Source organism: Perca fluviatilis, chromosome 2, assembly GCF_010015445.1.
Source record: "Perca fluviatilis chromosome 2, GENO_Pfluv_1.0, whole genome shotgun sequence".
Lineage (NCBI taxonomy): Eukaryota > Metazoa > Chordata > Actinopteri > Perciformes > Percidae > Perca > Perca fluviatilis.
The window spans coordinates 37,949,285-37,967,857 of NC_053113.1; the positions used below are offsets into that span (position 1 = coordinate 37,949,285).

An 18,573-nucleotide genomic window follows, 5' to 3' on the forward strand; every position below is an offset into this window, starting at 1 on the left:
CTTACTTATCGGTGTGCTGCTTCCCATTCTCTGTAAAGGGACAAAACAATGCGTCCTATTCAGGCACACTCCATAATCCACACCAATAGGACTTACTCGATTTCAGATACTCCATTCAGGAGGCAGTGAATTAATTTTACTGTGGTATGCAGGGTGAAAAAAAGCCATACATATGAGTTACAAATGCTAAAGCAACAGTCCAGAGATATGAGCAACGTCTTATGGCTCTATCTTAATCCTTTGACCTCAAAGGAGAAAAGAAAAAGATGGGGTTTTCTTGAAACTCATAAATATTTGAATATCTTGTCACTGCCTTTTGATTGCTTGCTCTTTTCTGCAAAGCAAGTGTAAATGTGATTGTTGTGTGGCTTTCACACATAGCCAGAATCCCATCTGACGGTCCGAAAATATGTGGCATTGCCAAGTTCGCTCCCAGTTTCAGGGCCAGGCGTAGGCTATGTCTATGTATTTAGCATTTTAACTCATCACTATAACCAGCCGCCTTTTGATCCTCCCATTAACTCGCAGTCATTCAGATAAAACCTGACCACTCCCTCTTTTCCCTGTTTGCTTTTCAAACGCAGAACCTCCCAAAGGACACCTCTAAGTGCCTCCACAGAGAATTTCCACATTATCGATTACAAATGAGATAATAAAAGCCTGCATCATTTCATAGGCTCTGGGGTAAAGATAACTTGTCTCCATTTACATATCATGTTGCAATTCATCCCTTTTTGTATATGTGTCGGCGTGCCTTAGCATTGTCCTCCTCTCCACACATGACTTATGGATCATGTATGGATGGATCCCTGGTTGCTTCAGCTTAGATCATTGATGTGTTGGTCTCAGTGTAAGCAGATGACGTCCTCATGCATAATCAGAGTATCGATTTCCTTTTCTTTTTTTTTCCCCCCCTCCTCTTCCTAGCAAATTGATCGGGAAACTAATCGTGCCCTTTTCCCTCAGCAGTATCTCACCGTGGAGTCATTTTGCCTTTTCCAAACTACCAATCTTGTTAAGGAGAACGTAAGCAGTCTAACAATTTAGCAGGAAAAAGAGCCCATTTAAATGGCAAATAACGTCACACTTTTCACTTTAAGTGCCTGGAGTTGTGGCTATCGTAATTGGGTAAGTAAACATTAGTGGATTTTACATGTTCCCCAACAAAAATGAACAAGACAATGAGTGGCTAAGTGCACTATCTGTATATTTGAAGTCTCAATGCTTCTTTGCTGTATTGAGCTAGAGTGGCTAGGTAATCCTCTTGGAGTGAGAAATGGTCTCATCTTTGAGGCGAAATCTTGATAATGTCTGGATAACAGCAGGAGCGCATTTATTTCTTGGTTGGTTGCTCAACCATGCACACAATACAAAAAAACAACAGAATAATGTTAGTGCTGAAGTCCAGGGAAAGATCTTTACTAAGTTAGAGTACATATGTTTGAGAGCTCCTCGCAGTAGAGTGACCTGCTGAGAGTGAAGCCTCATTGGCATATACTTGGGAAGCATCAATATCTTACATAAGCTTCCAGAAGGCTGAAAGAAAGACGTGATGGCTTAAGTAAAACGATAGCTCTTGCAAGAGAGCAAAAAATCTAATTGTATCTAATGGGACATTTAATTCTGGGACATTGACCAGAATTGCAACAAGTCCTCCAAATTTCGGCAAAAACGACAAGAGTCTTCTGATCTGATGCCCCCTGTCGGCATGATGACATACAGTACAGGCCAAAAGTTTGGACACACCTTTTCATTCAATGAGTTTCCTTTTTATTTTCATGACTATTTACATTGTAGATTCTCACTGAAGGCATCAAAACTATGAATGAACACATATGGAATTATGTACTTAACAAAAAAGTGTGAAATAACTGAAAACATGTCTTATATTTTAGATTCTTCAAAGTAGCCACCCTTTGCTTTTTTATTAATAAGGGAACAAATTCCACTAATTAACCCTGTCAAAGCACACCTTTTGAAATGAAAACCATTTCAGGTAACTACCTCATGAAGCTCATTGAGAGAACACCAAGGGTTTGCAGAGTTATCAAAAAAAGGTTGAAAGAAACTGACGTTGACTGTCAGTTGAAACAATTGTCCGTCTCCCCGTGTCAAAGTTGGACAGTTTGTTTGTGTAACATCATTGCACTATTTCCTTTCTATGATCCGCTAGAGGTTTTGTCACTTGAACTTGAGCGTAAACACACGTTTTGGGGAATTTCCAGAGACGACTGATGCTGGCGTTTTCTTGGAAGGACAGTTTCCAGAAATCATTAACATCTCAGGTATCCTATCACTGGACTGCCAACTAGTTTGGACTGTGAAGCTGACGGTCTTAAAGAAAATATATGCAGTGCTGACAATGATTGATGGCTGTCTTATGTGTAAGAAATCTTAATAATACTAAAGAAAGACAAGAAAATGAGTTTGGTTTCGAGCCATTTGTTTCTGGGGACAGGCCGGCTGTTGTGTCCTATCACTGCCCATGAAGCCCCTTCGCCTTGAACAAGTAGATCCAAGAGCTCATTTCACCACAGCAGAGAGTGATGGAGAGGGGCTCGTCTGTATTTTGTCAGGCCTTTGATGGAGTCATTGACTGTGCGACGTATTAGGGATGAAGAGCGTGGATTCAGATGGAGACTCTGAGCTCTTCCTGACTCGAGGTACACAATACCTCACCCCTGTGGCCACTTTGATCACCGCTACAGAAGGCTGTAGATGGGTTGAGACCCATCGAAATCATCTCATTTGAAGCAGCATGATGATGCATAGATAAACAGATTGATGGATGATTATATGACAGCCAGAACAAGGGCTTCTAGTTGCAGTAGTCAACATCTTTCACTACACTGCGCATAAATAGATAGATAGATAGATAGATAGATAGATAGATAGATGGAAAGAAATAAAATTAAATAAATAATGTAATATACACACACAGACAGCAGGAAGTGGCTCTAGTGTGTGTGTGTGTGTGTGTGTGTGTGTGTGTGTGTGGGTATCCAAGGTAACAAATCCCAGTCCAGGGATCTTTCTAAGCTGGGGTCATGCAGAGGGATTGCTATTCACATTCTTAAAAAGGGCAAACTGGACTGCTCCTTTCACCAAACCCCACGTGCAGTTGGTCTAACACTTAAAGGTATAGGCACGCAAAGTCAGCGATAATATAACTCTGAGTAAATGCGGAAATAATTGAGTCTGTAATGTCGTTTTATTTTTTTTCTAAAACGTTAGTTTTATTAATATGTGGTGGATAATTTTACTTCAGAATATTTTTTTCCAAAGACTGACGGAATGTAATAACCTGATGCACCGGGTTGTTACATAGAACAATCTTAGAAGCTGTCGTTGGAAACGGTTTGGGAAAAGGGCAGGCACTTTAAAAAAATCCCTGGCGGTGATTGGATAAACCATTGGTTTATAATGTCGGCCATTGTTGTTTTGAACAAACAATGGCGGCCGTCACACAAACCTAAACCTCGCCGTAGCTGCCAGTAGCTCCCTGACTGGTTGGTTTGGTCCGCTGCTGCTCGGACACAAACGCATTATATGCAGCCTGACGAGATGGAATTTGCGTGCAATATGTGATCCCGCGAATTCTCACGTGATCTCGCGATATGTGAAGGGGTTCATGGCGATCCTTCAGAAAGCTAAGAATAAGCTTTATTTCATTTTTTATTTTATCAGAAGAATAGAATTGGTTATAGTGAAGTTACACTGATCTTCAACAAGCCATGTTTTATTTTCACCAGGTTCCCTGTGGAGTTTTCTAGAGTCTCCCCTTTTGTTTTCAAGAAAACTCTACAGGGTGCCTTTTGTAGGTATCATAAAGTATATTTTTATAACGTTTTAACAAATCTAGCAAAATGACCGAAAAGTAAAAAAGAAATTCTGCTGGAGTACGATGTTTTGGTATGTTTTCCAAGCCTTCTGCCATTTTAAGCACTAGTATTGGCAATTTAAAAAGGAACCTAAAGGACTGCTTTTGTCACTTTTTGTGTGTACAATCAAATCCACCACCAAGGTGCCGCTGTAATCTGCTTGTTCAGTTCTTAAGGGTAATGGAAGATGGATTTTCATTAATCTAAATAATAAAATATAGTCCTTTTTTTTGTAAATGGTCTGAATACTGCAGGAGGGGATTACTATCAAAGCTATACCAGGACTTAATGTTAATAGATAATATTTCTCATCATGGATCTGACCTTTAGAGACCTTGTTATCTTAGTATCCAATATTTATTGATATGAATGCATTTCATTGTCCTAGTTACAAGTGTGCAGCAAAGCTTTGAGCATATTGATTGCAAAAGTTCGTAGAACTACATAAACTGACTTTCAAAGTAATGTGGAGATTTATGGGGAGTAATTATTGCCATAACATTAAATCTGTAGTTTTAGAAATGTACTGCACATTCCACCAGAGCTTTGCTTTATCTCGACAGGTTCTGTTGGGATTAATAGCCCCATGTCCTCAATATATCATCAATATACAGGGTCGCTGGATTTAAGCTGTTCAGAGGGCCAAAAAACATGCCAAATGATAAGAACTTAAAATGGAAATGCAAGTCATTTAGCTTGAATAAACAGCCTATTTCCATGCTTCATATAACAACCATTTGACCCAAGATTAAAAACATCTACAGAGAGGTTGTGCCCAACATAAAGCATGAAAATGTCTTTTTAAATTGATTTTTGAAAATGGCCTGGGTGTTTTTTATTTTATGCTCAATTTGGGATCCTATTTACAACATGCTACTATAGTGAGCCCTGGAGACAAAGAAAGTGAATATAATCTGCAGCTGTTCGATTAATTTTGCTGTAAATTATTATTTTTAATTGCAACCTAGCAAAGAGATAAATATTACACAAAAAATCCACCAAAGGCACAAAGTAAAATAACTAATTGTTTTGTTTGATAAATTGTCAATCATATACACGCAATAGAGCGATAATTGTAAACCGATGGGAGCATATGACCAACAGTGAAGCAGAAACAGACATGACTGAAGGTTCAAAACCTTTGCATAAACATGTGCAGTACATGTTCAATGAAAGGGCTGGGTTAAAGCTGGCAAGCATCAGTCACTGTAAGCAGAATTATCTTTGCTAAGCATTTCATCAACATATTTGGCACAAGTATCAAGCATTGATTTGAATTTAAAATGTGTTGAATACTGTCAGAATGCCTGCATAACTGTGGCAGGCTGGTTTCAGAGTCTGATGAACAATCTTCATGCTACCTGAATAAAAGGACACGGTCCAGGCTTTTATGTTACCGTACTGGCCACTGCCCGTGTTGTGGAAACATCAACTGTAGTTGCTACGGACAACAGATTATCTGGCATTTTTTGTTTTAAATATTGAAGTTGTATTCAGAAATTATGAAACGGATAGTTCCGGTCCTTGATTATGATTAGCTGAGCTGCATTTCAATGTGTTTTAAAATACTCTGTAAACACACACTATGCCAAACAAATTGTTTCAAAATGTCCGATTTTTGTTGTGAATTTTGTTTACGAGATGGGCGAATCATGGTTAAGTGGTGGAAAAAGATAGGACAGGATAGAGGAAGAAGATAAAAAAAAAAAAAAAAAAAAAAGCAGACAGGCTGAAATTACTGAGAGAGAAATTGAAGAGCTGGAAAAGTCAAGAAACAAAGCCGGGACCGTTAAACACACTATGTTGTCCGTTCGCTGCTGAGAAACCTCTGGCCTCCCAGTAATGTTCATTATGTATTCAAAACCAAACCTTGACATTTTGGTCGAAGTATTTTTTAATTTAATTTTATCGTCAAAATGCTGTTTTTCCAAGCCTCTTGTAAAAACCTTTTTCTATTTGACATAGTTTTCTGTATGGTGATGTTGCTTCAGTACAGTATCTTGGATGGCAGTTGGCATGTTTGGAGAAGCAGACAGAAAGCTAAGCAACGTACTGCTGTGACTTTTGGTCGGAATTAAAAGTCGCACAAGCTGCTGGTCTACTGTTACCGCTGCCTAACGTGGCGTCCACAGCAGTAACATTATATTGCTTAAATTCTGTGCTGTTATTTCCAAACGTTGCGCAGCTAACGTTGACTCAGCTAGTGCTAGCGTTCACGTTATTCATAATCCTGTAGATTAGCTTCCTGTGGTAACCCACGTTACTAGTTTTTGCTAAGGCTGAGAAAAGAACTCCGTATGGATTCTGTTTTCAATTCAAATAACTTTATTTGACCCTGTGGGGCAATTAAAAGACATGAAGAGTATCACATAAATGGACAATTCACAGACAAGATACCAATACAAATAAATAAATAGCAATCATGCATTGCATAACGCTGTGCGTTCTGAAGTGCTAATCAGTAATATAGTCATTAAAGCCATAGCATGGTGCTGTGGTGCAGTTCTTAATTTTGAGTCTCGGGTGGGGGGAATCATGGGTGATGGATCAGGGAGGCTGGGAGTTATTAAACTGGACAGCCCTGGGGACCATTCTCCTCTGTGTCCTGCACCCTGGGCAGCGAAATCTGCGTCCTGAAGGGAGCCACTCAAACACAGGAAAGATAATGTGGGAAGGTTCCTGTGAAATCCTGAATGCTAGTTTGTCCGTCAGCTGATCACATGGAGTGGAGGGAGCTCTGCCTTTGAAACATCACTAAAATGGAACTAAACTAGGTTCTCTGTCAGTTTAATGCCACCGTGAAAAACGGGAAAGGTGAACCCTAGGGTTCCCAAATCCCCGAACTAGAGTGCTAAGAGCGTTTTTTAGCACTTGCCTTGTTTAGTTAGCTTGACTCGAACCCTGGTGTGTTTACCTCCTTGGTGCGGTTCGTTTGGGCCGGTGTGAACACAGCAGTTGCACTCTGGTGCGGACCTAAACCAGCGGACAGAGACCACCTCCTAGCACGCTGGCCCTCGGGTGTCGGTCAACCTCTGTCCCATTTGACGACGCATAGACACTGTTTCTACAAATGTGGCAAATGAAGGTTTTATCTGCTCTTAAAAAATAGCTGCAGTATTATAGTACAGTTTATATTTCATTTCAAAACAAATGAAGAATTAAAATTTCATTTTGACCTTAAATTGGAGCAAGACAGGATCATATGTGCAAAGTTAGCTTCTTGGTTACATTGGTCACATCTAGAATCAATCCAAGCTTAGACTTAGATTACAGTGCCTTGCGAAAGTATTCGGCCCCCTTGAACGTTTCGACCTTTTGCCACATTTCAGGCCTCAAACATAAAGATATAAAACTGTAATTTTTTGTGAAGAATCAACAACAAGTGGGTCCCAATTATGAAGTGGAACGAAATTCATTGGCTATTTCAAACTTTTTTAACAAATAAAAAACTGAAAAAGTGGGTGGCAAAATTATTCAGCCCCTTTACTTTCAGTGCAGCAAACTCTCTCCAGAAGTTCAGTGAGGATCTCTGAATGATCCAATGTTGACCTAAATGACTAATGATGATAAATAGAATCCAGCTGTGTGTAATCAAGTCTCCGTATAAATGCACCTGCTCTGTGATAGTCTCAGAGGTGTGTGTAAAGCGCAGAGAGCATCATGAAGAACAAGGAACACACCAGGCAGGTCCGAGATACTGTTGTGGAGAAGTTTAAAGCCGGATTTGGATACAAAAAGATTTCCCAAGCTTTAAACATCCCAAGGAGCACTGTGCAAGCGATAATATTGAAATGGAAGGAGTATCAGACCACTACAAATCTACGAGACCCGGCCGTCCCTCTAAACTTTCAGCTCATGCAATGAGAAGACTGATCAGAGATGCAGCCAAGAGGCCCATGATCACTCTGGATGAACTGCAGAGATCTACAGCTGAGGTGGGAGACTCTGTCCATAGGACAACAATCAGTCGTATACTGCACAAATCTGGCCTTTATGGAAGAGTGGCAAGAAGAAAGCCATTTCTTAAAGATATCCATAAAAAGTTCGTTTAAAGTTTGCCGAAAGCCACCTGGGAGACACACCAAACATGTGGAAGAAGGTGCTGTGGTCAGATGAAACCAAAATCGAACTTTTTGGCAACAATGCAAAACGTTATGTTTGGCGTAAAAAGCAACACAGCTCATCACCCTGAACACACCATCCCCACTGTCAAACATGGTGGTGGCAGCATCATGGTTTGGGCCTGCTTTTCTTCAGCAGGGACAGGGAAGATGGTTAAAATTGATGGGAAGATGGATGGAGCCAAATACACGACCATTCTGGAAGAAAACCTGATGGAGTCTGCAAAAGACCTGAGACTGGGACGGAGATTTGTCTTCCAACAAGACAATGATCCAAAACATAAAGCAAAATCTACAATGGAATGGTTCACAAATAAACATATCCAGGTGTTAGAATGGCCAAGTCAAAGTCCAGACCTGAATCCAATCGAGAATCTGTGGAAAGAACTGAAAACTGCTGTTCACAACACGCCTCCATCCAACCTCACTGAGCTCGAGCTGTTTTGCAAGGAGGAATGGGCAAAAATGTCAGTCTCTCGATGTGCAAAACTGATAGAGACATACCCCAAGCGACTTACAGCTGTAATCGCAGCAAAAGGTGGCGCTACAAAGTATTAACTTAAGGGGGCTGAATAATTTTGCACGCCCAATATTTCAGCTTTTTATTTGTTTAAAAGGTTTGAAATATCCAATAAATTTCGTTCCACTTCATGATTGTGTCCCACTTGTTGTTGATTCTTCACAAAAAATTACAGTTTTATATCTTTATGTTTGAGGCCTGAAATGTGGCAAAAGGTCGAAAAGTTCAAGGGGGCCGAATACTTTCGCAAGGCACTGTAGATAGGTTAAATGTCATGACAGTGTCTGAAACAAATCTAAAGATGAATAATAACAGTAATAGCTTAAACAGGAAGTGAAATGTATATGGGTCTTAGAATCTGTTTTGTTACCCTGTGAAATAGGAATGGAGAGCTGCATCCTTCCTTATAACAAGCTACAGTCTGAACTTTACAAAGGCCCATTTGTTTACAGTTGCATGAGTCATCAGTTTCGGAGGTTTATTTATTTATTTATTTATGGAGCATATTAAAGTCCTGACTGTGTGTGCCTCTTTATTAAGTTGATTATAACGCCTGTGCAAGCAGCCTTATGATGGGGAAGTAATATCAGATAATGTACATATTCAGTCGCTCAGTTCCAGCTCGGCAGTAAAAATGCCCAAGGTTTTGCTTCGTTTATGTTCTGTTATGTCCCTCACATTTCTCTTTCTATGAATTAGTTCGGCATTAAAATAAACGGGTCATTAATGATTTTTTTTCTGGTCAAATCGAAAATCGTTGATCAACACTGGGTTGGAGCTCAGGTTCGTAGTCTTGGCACTGAACTACTTGTCCATCTATTAGAGAAATAGATGGTGGTGCTGCGAGCTGTCCAGATCAGCACACTGGTATTAACCCCAGTTTCCAGGGCTGAAGGGGCTATGTTGCAACTCAGGAAGCTACAGGGAAATACTCCAAAACTGATCTGCAGCCAGTTTGCATCTTTCGCTGATAATTAGAGGAGAACTCCTGGTTCTTCTTCCTGGGAGACAACGAGTGAGAGAGAGTTTGTATTCATCCATATCAATTATTGGGCATGTGACATGGGGATTTACATTGCCAGGGTGGCACCACTGCTCTGACTAATGGAGCCGCCATCTGGACCTGCTCCCTGGCTTCACCACAAGCAAAACAGGATGCAAGACCACAGACATGTAGCTAGAGTCCCATCCCATTAGAAGAGGCAGGTGAAGAAGAGTTTGTGGGATGTGATACTGCTGCATATGAAATATCATATTAATTTAATAAATCATTAAAATAAGTAAGTCTTTGTAATCAAAGATGGATCTACAGACTATCCTGTATACTATCGGTTTGACTTGTATGGCTGTGAAAGGCAGAAATAGAAGTGCGATACGAGTGCGACAGTAAATGTGTTTCTCACTCCTTGTTTTCTGGCTTGAGTGTTCTCTCTTTTTCGCTCCTTTCTCTGTTAACCTTTCACACTCCATAAGGTGCTATAACATTTGCCTCTCATTCTGGTGTGTCCAGTGTGTCTGCCGGCATGGCCTATTTTAATGATTTTGTGCTTAATCCGTGTGAAGGTTGGGCAAACTGTTCCCACACTAGAAAATGTCACATGAATTCAGTGTTATTGGAAAGGGTTCAAGGATTTAAGCAATATCCCTCCCCTTAAATGTTGGTCTTCTGTTCATTGCTTCTGGCCAAGGATATGGCGCTCTTCTCTCCAGACCTCTGCTGACTCACTGAAACTACAGCCACAGACGTTTTGTGATCACATTAATCAAGTGGGGTTTTTTTGTTTTGTTTTTTTGGTTCCTGCTTTATAGATCACAAAACATGTTGGGAGTCATTGTTCATATTCAACTCAGGGCACTAGGAACTTACTTTCAGATATAGCAGATACATTTTTCTCTTGAGATAGCTGTTCTAGCAAGCCGTTTCTAGTCTTGTGCGCTAAGCTGACCTGCTGCAGGTTCCAGATATTTACCACACAGACGTAGAGTGGTATCGTTCTTCTCATTTAACTCTTTGCAATAAAGTGAATAAGTGTACTTCCCAAAATGTAGTCCTTTAACCTTATACTTTCAGTTAACGTTATTTTCATTTTGTAGGGTCAAGCGTTGATGCAGGCTGTCAAACGACTAAATTGTCCTCTACAGCCTTTTTAAAGAAAGCATTGCTTTATTGTTTGAAGTTTTCGCTGCCTGTCTCAAACTAAATCCAGGCAGTTAATCATATCTTATTTGAATGTGAATTGAGCAAATCCAGCTGTTCTGCAGTGGAGAACACATGATGATGCCAAGAGGGAAACGGTGACGGGGAGTGAGCGCTGTGCAAACAGTTCAAAAAGCAATAGCGTTAGGACATGAACTATATTCACTAAGGAGTTGCACATCAAAGATTGTAGCCTCACAATAATTAAAATAAAACGTGTCAAGAAAATGATCTTCAAATGTTTAACAACTTTACTAAAATGTAATTAGTTGTTGTTGCCTAAACTGGACTGTACAATTAAACAATAATTGAAATAACCAAAATATGATTACAGCTACATTAATGTCAAGGAAATAAAACCAAATCCTTATGCTAAAATGACTATGGATATAAAGTGATATTTTTGCTTTTGTGAGACTTAAGGTAATGCATGCAGTAAGAGGTGCAGCCCTCAGGCAGCGGTTGTGACAAACAAGGCTGTGCCTGTATGTAACCTCAGATTAAGGCACTTTACTGTCCCTGCTTGCTCTTACCATCCATAATGCATCTATGTGATCAACTGGACCCTTGGCTTTGCTCTTATCCATCTGCCTTCCTCAGTAATCAGCAGTGTGATGTGATCAGAGACAGCCGCCTGTCCTGTCCCTGTGTCATGTCGTACAGGACCAAAGTACTCCTTCTGTCATTTCTGACAGTCCTGTGATGGCAGGGCAGAGACGGGGGGGCTTTGTCCCAGAGTGATATTTATCTTTGAAATTGAGGAGTAAGACCTACAAGCGACCACTTCATGCGCTTCATACCCTCTGGCTTTCCTTTGGAATGTCTTTCAAATAAGAAGGATGAAAGATGAAATGCCTCAACTCTGTTGGCTTCAGGACGTTACAGCCAGATCTCATTTTAATATCAAGGTATTTCAATTTGCAGAAGTATGAGCTCTTACTTAGAAAGACGGGCTCAAAGAACAAAGACATAACAAAAGATGGCAAACAAACACTACCGCTGAACACAAATCATCATTATTCTATGACACACCCTTTTCCCTGACTGCCAATCACTTTCAATGCTTTGGTAAAAGTCTCTGCAGACTGGATTACAGACCGCAGGCATCTTTAAGAGGAGCGACGTTTGGCTTTTCTGCCGAAGAGGAGTAGGATCCCTTCCTCAAAAGCAGCTCTTAAAATCCTGTCAATCACAGCGCCACAGTGTATGCTGGACTTGACGGGGCTTCCTCTGACACACTCACCAGGGAGCGTTTGTCTGCAGTGCGCAGACAGTTCAAGGTTAATTGATGTACATCATAAAATATTTATACCAAAATGATCACTTACTGCTCAGAGTGAGCACAATCTGGTGTTATGCATGCAAACCGAGCTTTTGGCGAATCTGTATTGCATCTGAATAGGCCCTGCGATAAGGAAATAACTGAGCAGCCCCCCTCCACCCTCAAGTTAGTCATTTGCACATTTTGGAAGTGGGTTAATGAGTGCCGGTTAATGGGAAAACTTTTCTCTTCCCTGAAGAACCACAATGTAATTATTTGATTTATGAGTGGCTGGAGGAAGAACGCAGCAGCCGATCACTCTCACCACCTCAGAGGGCTTCAGCCTAGGGTTTTTTAGACAGACTAGCTACCTCTGTGCACCCAGTCCTCTATCGCATCATTACAGCACCACCCTGTTGGTCTAATCCCCATCTTCATTTGAAACGGATAGTGAAATTGTCTGGAGATTTCAGTGAAACAAATAAAAAAGAAAAATACTTAATTTGCACCACAGGGATTCTTTTATTTGGGCATGTAAACCGCAAGACTGTATTAATACAAGTAGAGTAGAGAATACTATTTAATCACCACACATTGAGAGGCATTGTGATAGCTTTGTCTTTGTGCTTGTCACAGTTTTTCGAAGGGTAATCTTCTTGTTACTGTAATCCAGCTTTTGGAGGAGACAGAAATGTCTCTTGGTTCCTGCTTGTGCTGACAGTGTCTGGAACAGTGAGGAGGATTAGCTGACACCACAAGTCTGGAAAAGCGCAACAGCGGACAAAAGGAAAACAGCTAGTTTTACCCTGCAACACATTTCAGAATATTTGTAGAAGGAAAAGGTATATATGTAAGAGTAAGATGGCACAATCTATCTTTGTCGTTCTTTAATTAGGCTAAGTGAATGTGTTGCATGTCCAGAGGCATAATTACATGCAGAGGTAAAAGGTTGTGGTGTAGTTTGTCAGTGAGAGTGGCTCAGCCTCGTGTCAGTGAATGACTGCATGCTGGGATCACTTACTGGAATGAAAAAGAGCTGCTGTGTTGCGAAGAGAGAGAAAGAAGGAAAGATCCTTCCAGTGCAGATGAGATGGTTTGTCCTAAGTGCTGTTTAATGAGAGGCTGCCAATCAAATAGATGGAATAATTGCCCAGGCTTAATTAAAATTATTCATTGCTAATTTCGTGGAGGATACATTGTTTGTATCCCTCCCTATAAAAATTGATTTCCAATAATGTTCACATAGTCTCATAAATCAAGGCAATAAACCAAAAATATATAAATGTATGAACCTTTTTTTCTGCAGCTTAAACATAGTGACTAACATTTCTAAGTGTGGCAAAACAAATACCTTTGTGGTTTGCTTCTGGGTAATCTTTGAAAATGTGTCAGTCCGAATATAAAATTTAACACTAATTCTACAGGGAGCAAATAAGAATTACACAAAGCAGCAGAATATGATTTATCAGTCAAAAGAACATCTTTAAAACGGAAAGTGAACAATGCAAGTTTGGTGCTACAGCTACGGTAAAGAGTTTCAGCCTGAATTTAGGAAAAAGGCCAGTGAGGTTTCTGGTTCGTCCTCTTACCTGAAGTCAAACAGAGGAAGTTGCACTTGGACCCCAGTTCCAGGCTGGGAGTCTTAGAACTGCAGGGCCTTCAGGCTTTTAGTGACAATTATTGCTGACTTGTGTGACTGCCAGCTCAGTCCCATCAGTGTCTACAAACTTGGAAGAAGAGTGATAAGCATCGGTTGTTTAACCTTGTAGCAAAAACATAACCTTCCTTTTGACAAAGTGTCATTATTGATCATATTTAGTTGGAATCGCTAAAGGTCTGGCATACATCCTACTATATATAGGGGCAGATGTGCTATGTAAAAGCCTTTTATTTTACCTTTTTATAATGGAGAAAGGATCATATGCAATAAATGTGCTCTATTTCTATGCGCATCTTTCAAATGTTAGGCCATCTTTTTATGACAAGTTCTTGTTTGTAGAATAATTAGACAATCCCTGTGAAAACTGGTGTCTATGTTGCTTTAAAGGGGTGCTCCAGTCACTTGGTATTGCACTTTCACAAAGTCGGGGGACTATGGAGAGTGAGATTTACCACATCATTTAAAACATTGAAGCAGTAGAGGCTGACATATTCCCAGTTTGGCTCCAAATGCAACTCGATGGTGTCTTACATTTAGGGCTTGACCTGAATATTGGATTTATGGAAATATTCAGGTCCACTGCAGATGCTATGTTGTTCATCTGAGCTGAGAATGGAAAAATGTCTGGCTGAGTCAAGTGATAACCGAGCAGTCCGATGTGTGTACAGATCTGTATAGTTATACTGTAGAAGCCTGGTGTTTTCAGGTGATCCAATAAAGGCACGGCCGTCGGTAACCACAATGCTGCAATGTACTACTGGTCATCATTGGGGCGGGGGGGGGGCGCTTTTTAGAAATGTTCAAATTCCACACATGGAGCTCAGCGCAAATTCTTTCAGGAAGACTTCTAAAACATAATCACTTTCTCTCTCCTCTAAACGAATCAGCCGTAAAGGTGTTCACTTTTCTTTTAACCAATCCGAAGCGGCCACGAAAATCACGAGCCAATCACTGCATGACATCCCTGTTTTAATCCCGTCTCTCTCTGCTGCTCAGTTGTCATTTCAGGATAAGAGCACGGCCCCCCTCCTCCCCTGATCCTCCGGTCTTGGCCCCTCACGGCTCCTGGGTCCTCTTCTGCCAGGCCTCTTCCGGCGGCTTTTCGGTGTTGGTCTTCAGGCTCCTCACACCACCATCAGTGTCTAGACTCCATCGGGGGGTTCATATTTCGTCTTCTACCCCTTTTTAAAAGTTTTTCAGATTTTTAAAATGACGGTGGAGGCTAATCTCCAAAGACTGTACTGTACATTTCACACACATGTACAATAAATCATTGCATATATGCAACGAAGTCTCTCCTGATTGTAATAGTTTAATCGAGAACATAATCATGCTGTTGGGTAATATGCTAATGCTCCTTTGTTTGGAGCTGGACCATAACTCTGCCCACACTTGAGCCAAACTCCAAAATAAACCAGCTCCATTGTTATTTTTTTCTGCAGATTTGTATCCTGAGCTTCAAACACGGACCCTGTGGCTTTGTGTTTTTTTTTTTTCTTTTCTGCCAGACACCATCCAAGGTTGCTTTGACTTTGAGTGCCCTCTTTCTTAGAAGTTGTCACACCGCTGACCCTCATTCAGCTTTTTGTCGCAGTGTGAGTGAGGAGAATATTTGGGGGTCTCGCAAACATTCCTCCTCCTTTTCTTTCGCTCACAGGTTGTTCTTACTCCCGGTTTCTTTCTTTAGCTCAGACTACCGGAGATTCAGTTTGCCTGAAGCCTCATCTTGTGCCAGAAAGGGAGGTGTTCCGACCCCAAACTCAAATATAGGTCTCATTCAGAGTTTCACAAACATTAAATGACATTTTAAATGAAAAGCAGACCAAAAGTACACAAAAGTATATGGACTTTTTTTGTCATGCAAAAGTTCCATCAAAACAATTGCAAGTTGTATGTTAAATTCAACCCAAATTCAACACATTTCCAAATGGATGGAGCAATTTTCTCTGTCCCTTTTTAGTTTTATGTCTTTGTTTTTTTTCTTTGGCATTCTGTCTTTGTACACTTCTGTAGGAGGCACTGCAAAACTAGGGCGGACAAAGATTGAAATATGTTTGTTCAATCCATATTGCTCCTCTAAAGGGGAATGGACCATACTTACTCTTTCTCTCTCAGACTCCCTCCCTCTGTCTCCATCTCTTTGCCTTTCTGTCTCCTCTTCTCTTACTCTCTGTCTCTCACCCTCTCTCTGGCCTGACTCCAGAAGCGTTAGTGCTCCAGGCACTTAGTCTCAGGTTCTTTGAGCTTCACAAAAAAAGTTATTGGAGAGGGGTGGATGGCCAAAGGAGAAAAAAAAACACAAGCTGAAAGACGATTGTGTGAGAGATCTCAAATATTTTCTTCAATCATGCTGTGACAAAGAGCTGTGTGTAGGTCTGCGGTGTAGGATCATCTGAGACGCAGGGCAAACAGTAACCTTAGGCAGCATCTGTCAGTGGAAAATACAAACCCGCAGGGTGTCCATTTGAAGGTGAAGGACTGTGAGGGGGAATACAATTCAGGGATTTTTCAACACAAAGTTATCTGGTGGAGTCTATAACGGTTGTTACTCAAACATGCCCGGAACTGTGTTGCAGTGTGACCTGTGAATGTGAATTTCCTGTGCGAGACTGAATTCAGACACCGTATTGACATTTGGAATGTTCAGCCATTCGCAGCTGCTCATGGAACGCCTGAGCAGAGTAAAAAAATGAGCCTCCACCACCTCAGACGTGAGTTCACGGTCTGCTGTGAACTCGAGGGTTCTAATTCAAATTAATTATTCATAAATTCGTATTATGTATCATCTGCCGAGTTGTTCATACCTTTAAAGCTCTAGTTAATCGTGGACTCTGGATGAAAAGCTGTGTTTTGTAACCACTGAGACACATTGTCGCTAGTCTTGCATTGCCAGACCAGATCTCCACAGCACTGTGGAGGAAGGTCTGGCTACACCACACATAGATTCTAGGATAGGAATAACACTGGTTAGTTTCATTTATTTAATGTTGTTCATCAATCACAATGGTCTTGGGGCGGCGCTAAGCTCCGGACGCAGCGCTGCTGCCTCTGCAAAAAAGTCTCGGGAAGGAACTTGTTTTGGTGTAACATTTGCACCCTGCATAAGAAAATTCCACATACAATATTAAATGAAGTTCACTGTTCACACAATACAGTAACGTGAGCTTTTTAAATGAGCTGATACATGGTTAAATGTACTGTAATTTGCTCTTGTAGTGTATCGCTGTGTTTTTTCCACAGCAATCCCACAAAACATCCCAGATAGAGTAAATATCGTAAACCTATTCTTTGCAATCATTTCATGAAAGAACCAAGCAGGCTAGCCTTATTGCACAATCCAAGTTTTCTTCAGAACTTGCCATTTTCAGCGTGTAGCTTGCTAGCTCGCGGTTGTTGTTGCAAAGGGAATTTTGAGAACGGCAATACGCAGAGAGCAGAAGCAGAGGGGCAAAGCTTGCCCGATGTCAGGCTTTATCCTGGAAATGAACTACCGTTGATCCAGACTACATTGTTTTCTTGCATATAATAAACTGAAAAAATATTAAGAATTCCGATTGAGAGCAATTCTTTTTTTTTTTTTTTTTTTTTAAAGGAACACACCACTGTTTGTTGAAATAGGGTTATGTACCGTCTTTTCTATATGTATATAGATGGTCAAACACACTTTTCTCTTAGTCTGGCAGCGCCGGCGCTAGCTTAGCTTAGCGTAATGAATGGAATCCTTTGTTGCCGTTAGCATGTCGTGAGTAAAAGTGAGCCAATGGCAACAACAAAAAAGACCTTATTACTTCTTGTGGCCTGCGTATTCACAATGAGTAAAAATAGCAATGCAGATTAAGACTAGATGATTTCCTAGGCAGATATTGACTTGGGACTACATTGGGGCGAAGCACAGCCGAAGCACTGCTACTTGGGCGGAGTGATTTGCTCGCAGCACCCGAAAAGCCCCGTGGTGAGGAGCAGAGTGTTGCGCTAATCACTCCGCCCAAGTAGCAGTGCTTCGCCTTTCTGAGAATATAGTTCCCAGTATGTGCTAAGCTAGGCTAGATGGAGCCGGTTACCTCCAGGATCTGTGCTAAGCTAGGCTAGATGGAGCCGGTTACCTCCAGGATCTGTGCTAAGCTAAGCTAGATGGAGCCGGTTACCTCCAGGATCTGTGCTAAGCTAGGCTAGTGCTGGGTACATCAGACAGTTACAACACGCACGGAGATGAGACGACTTGTCTAACTCTGGGGGATACGGGGAACAAGCTAAAGTCCCAATAAGTCGACGTGTTCCTTTAAGCTCGTTAAATGGTAGCCGACAGTCCAATAATTCTACTTGTGGACATACACAAAGGGACAATAATAACAGACTGCAACACACTGTTTGACTTATTTACTTATTTAAAAAAAAGTTTGCAGTGTCATCTACCAACAGAGATTAAAAAAATTATTTTCATAGCCTTGTTGCACTATAACAGAGGATCAGGGATCTACTGTATCACTGTCATGTGGAGTACTTTTGCTCACCAACTTTCATAATCACCCTTGTAAAACCCTTGATCTGAGCTCTGGTGGGTGATTAAAGACTTGGGTGATAAAAACTGAGCTGTTTGTGGAGCAGTCAGACAGGGAGAGAGGGCGTGTGTCTCGTCTCCAGTGCTATGTGTGGACATGCCTAATCAGGATTAGGCTAGCACACAAAACAATAGAAAAAAAGAGACCAACTTCGCCTCAAGAGCCCGTAACAAATGCGAACATCCAGTCAGTGGAGAGTATAACTGCTGCAGAAGTTTCAGGGAAAGTATCACTGAAAGCCCACTCACTCAGTCCGACTGTTGTGGAGACATGCAGGACGGAGATGGATGTTATTGCCCCAGGAGCTGTAGATATTGCATATTTATTAAACAAATAATTAACGTGCGTGTGTGTTATGCCACTGTGCTTTTTCA

The 18,573-nt window shown here is 41.0% G+C and overlaps 1 protein-coding gene across 4 annotated transcripts in view; it reads left to right on the forward strand.

Moving 5' to 3' along the window:
- The window catches only part of robo1 (roundabout, axon guidance receptor, homolog 1 (Drosophila)), a 369,807-nt gene that overhangs the window by 14,301 nt on the left and 336,933 nt on the right, over positions 1-18,573 (forward strand). The gene's annotated exons all lie outside the window — the stretch shown is intronic.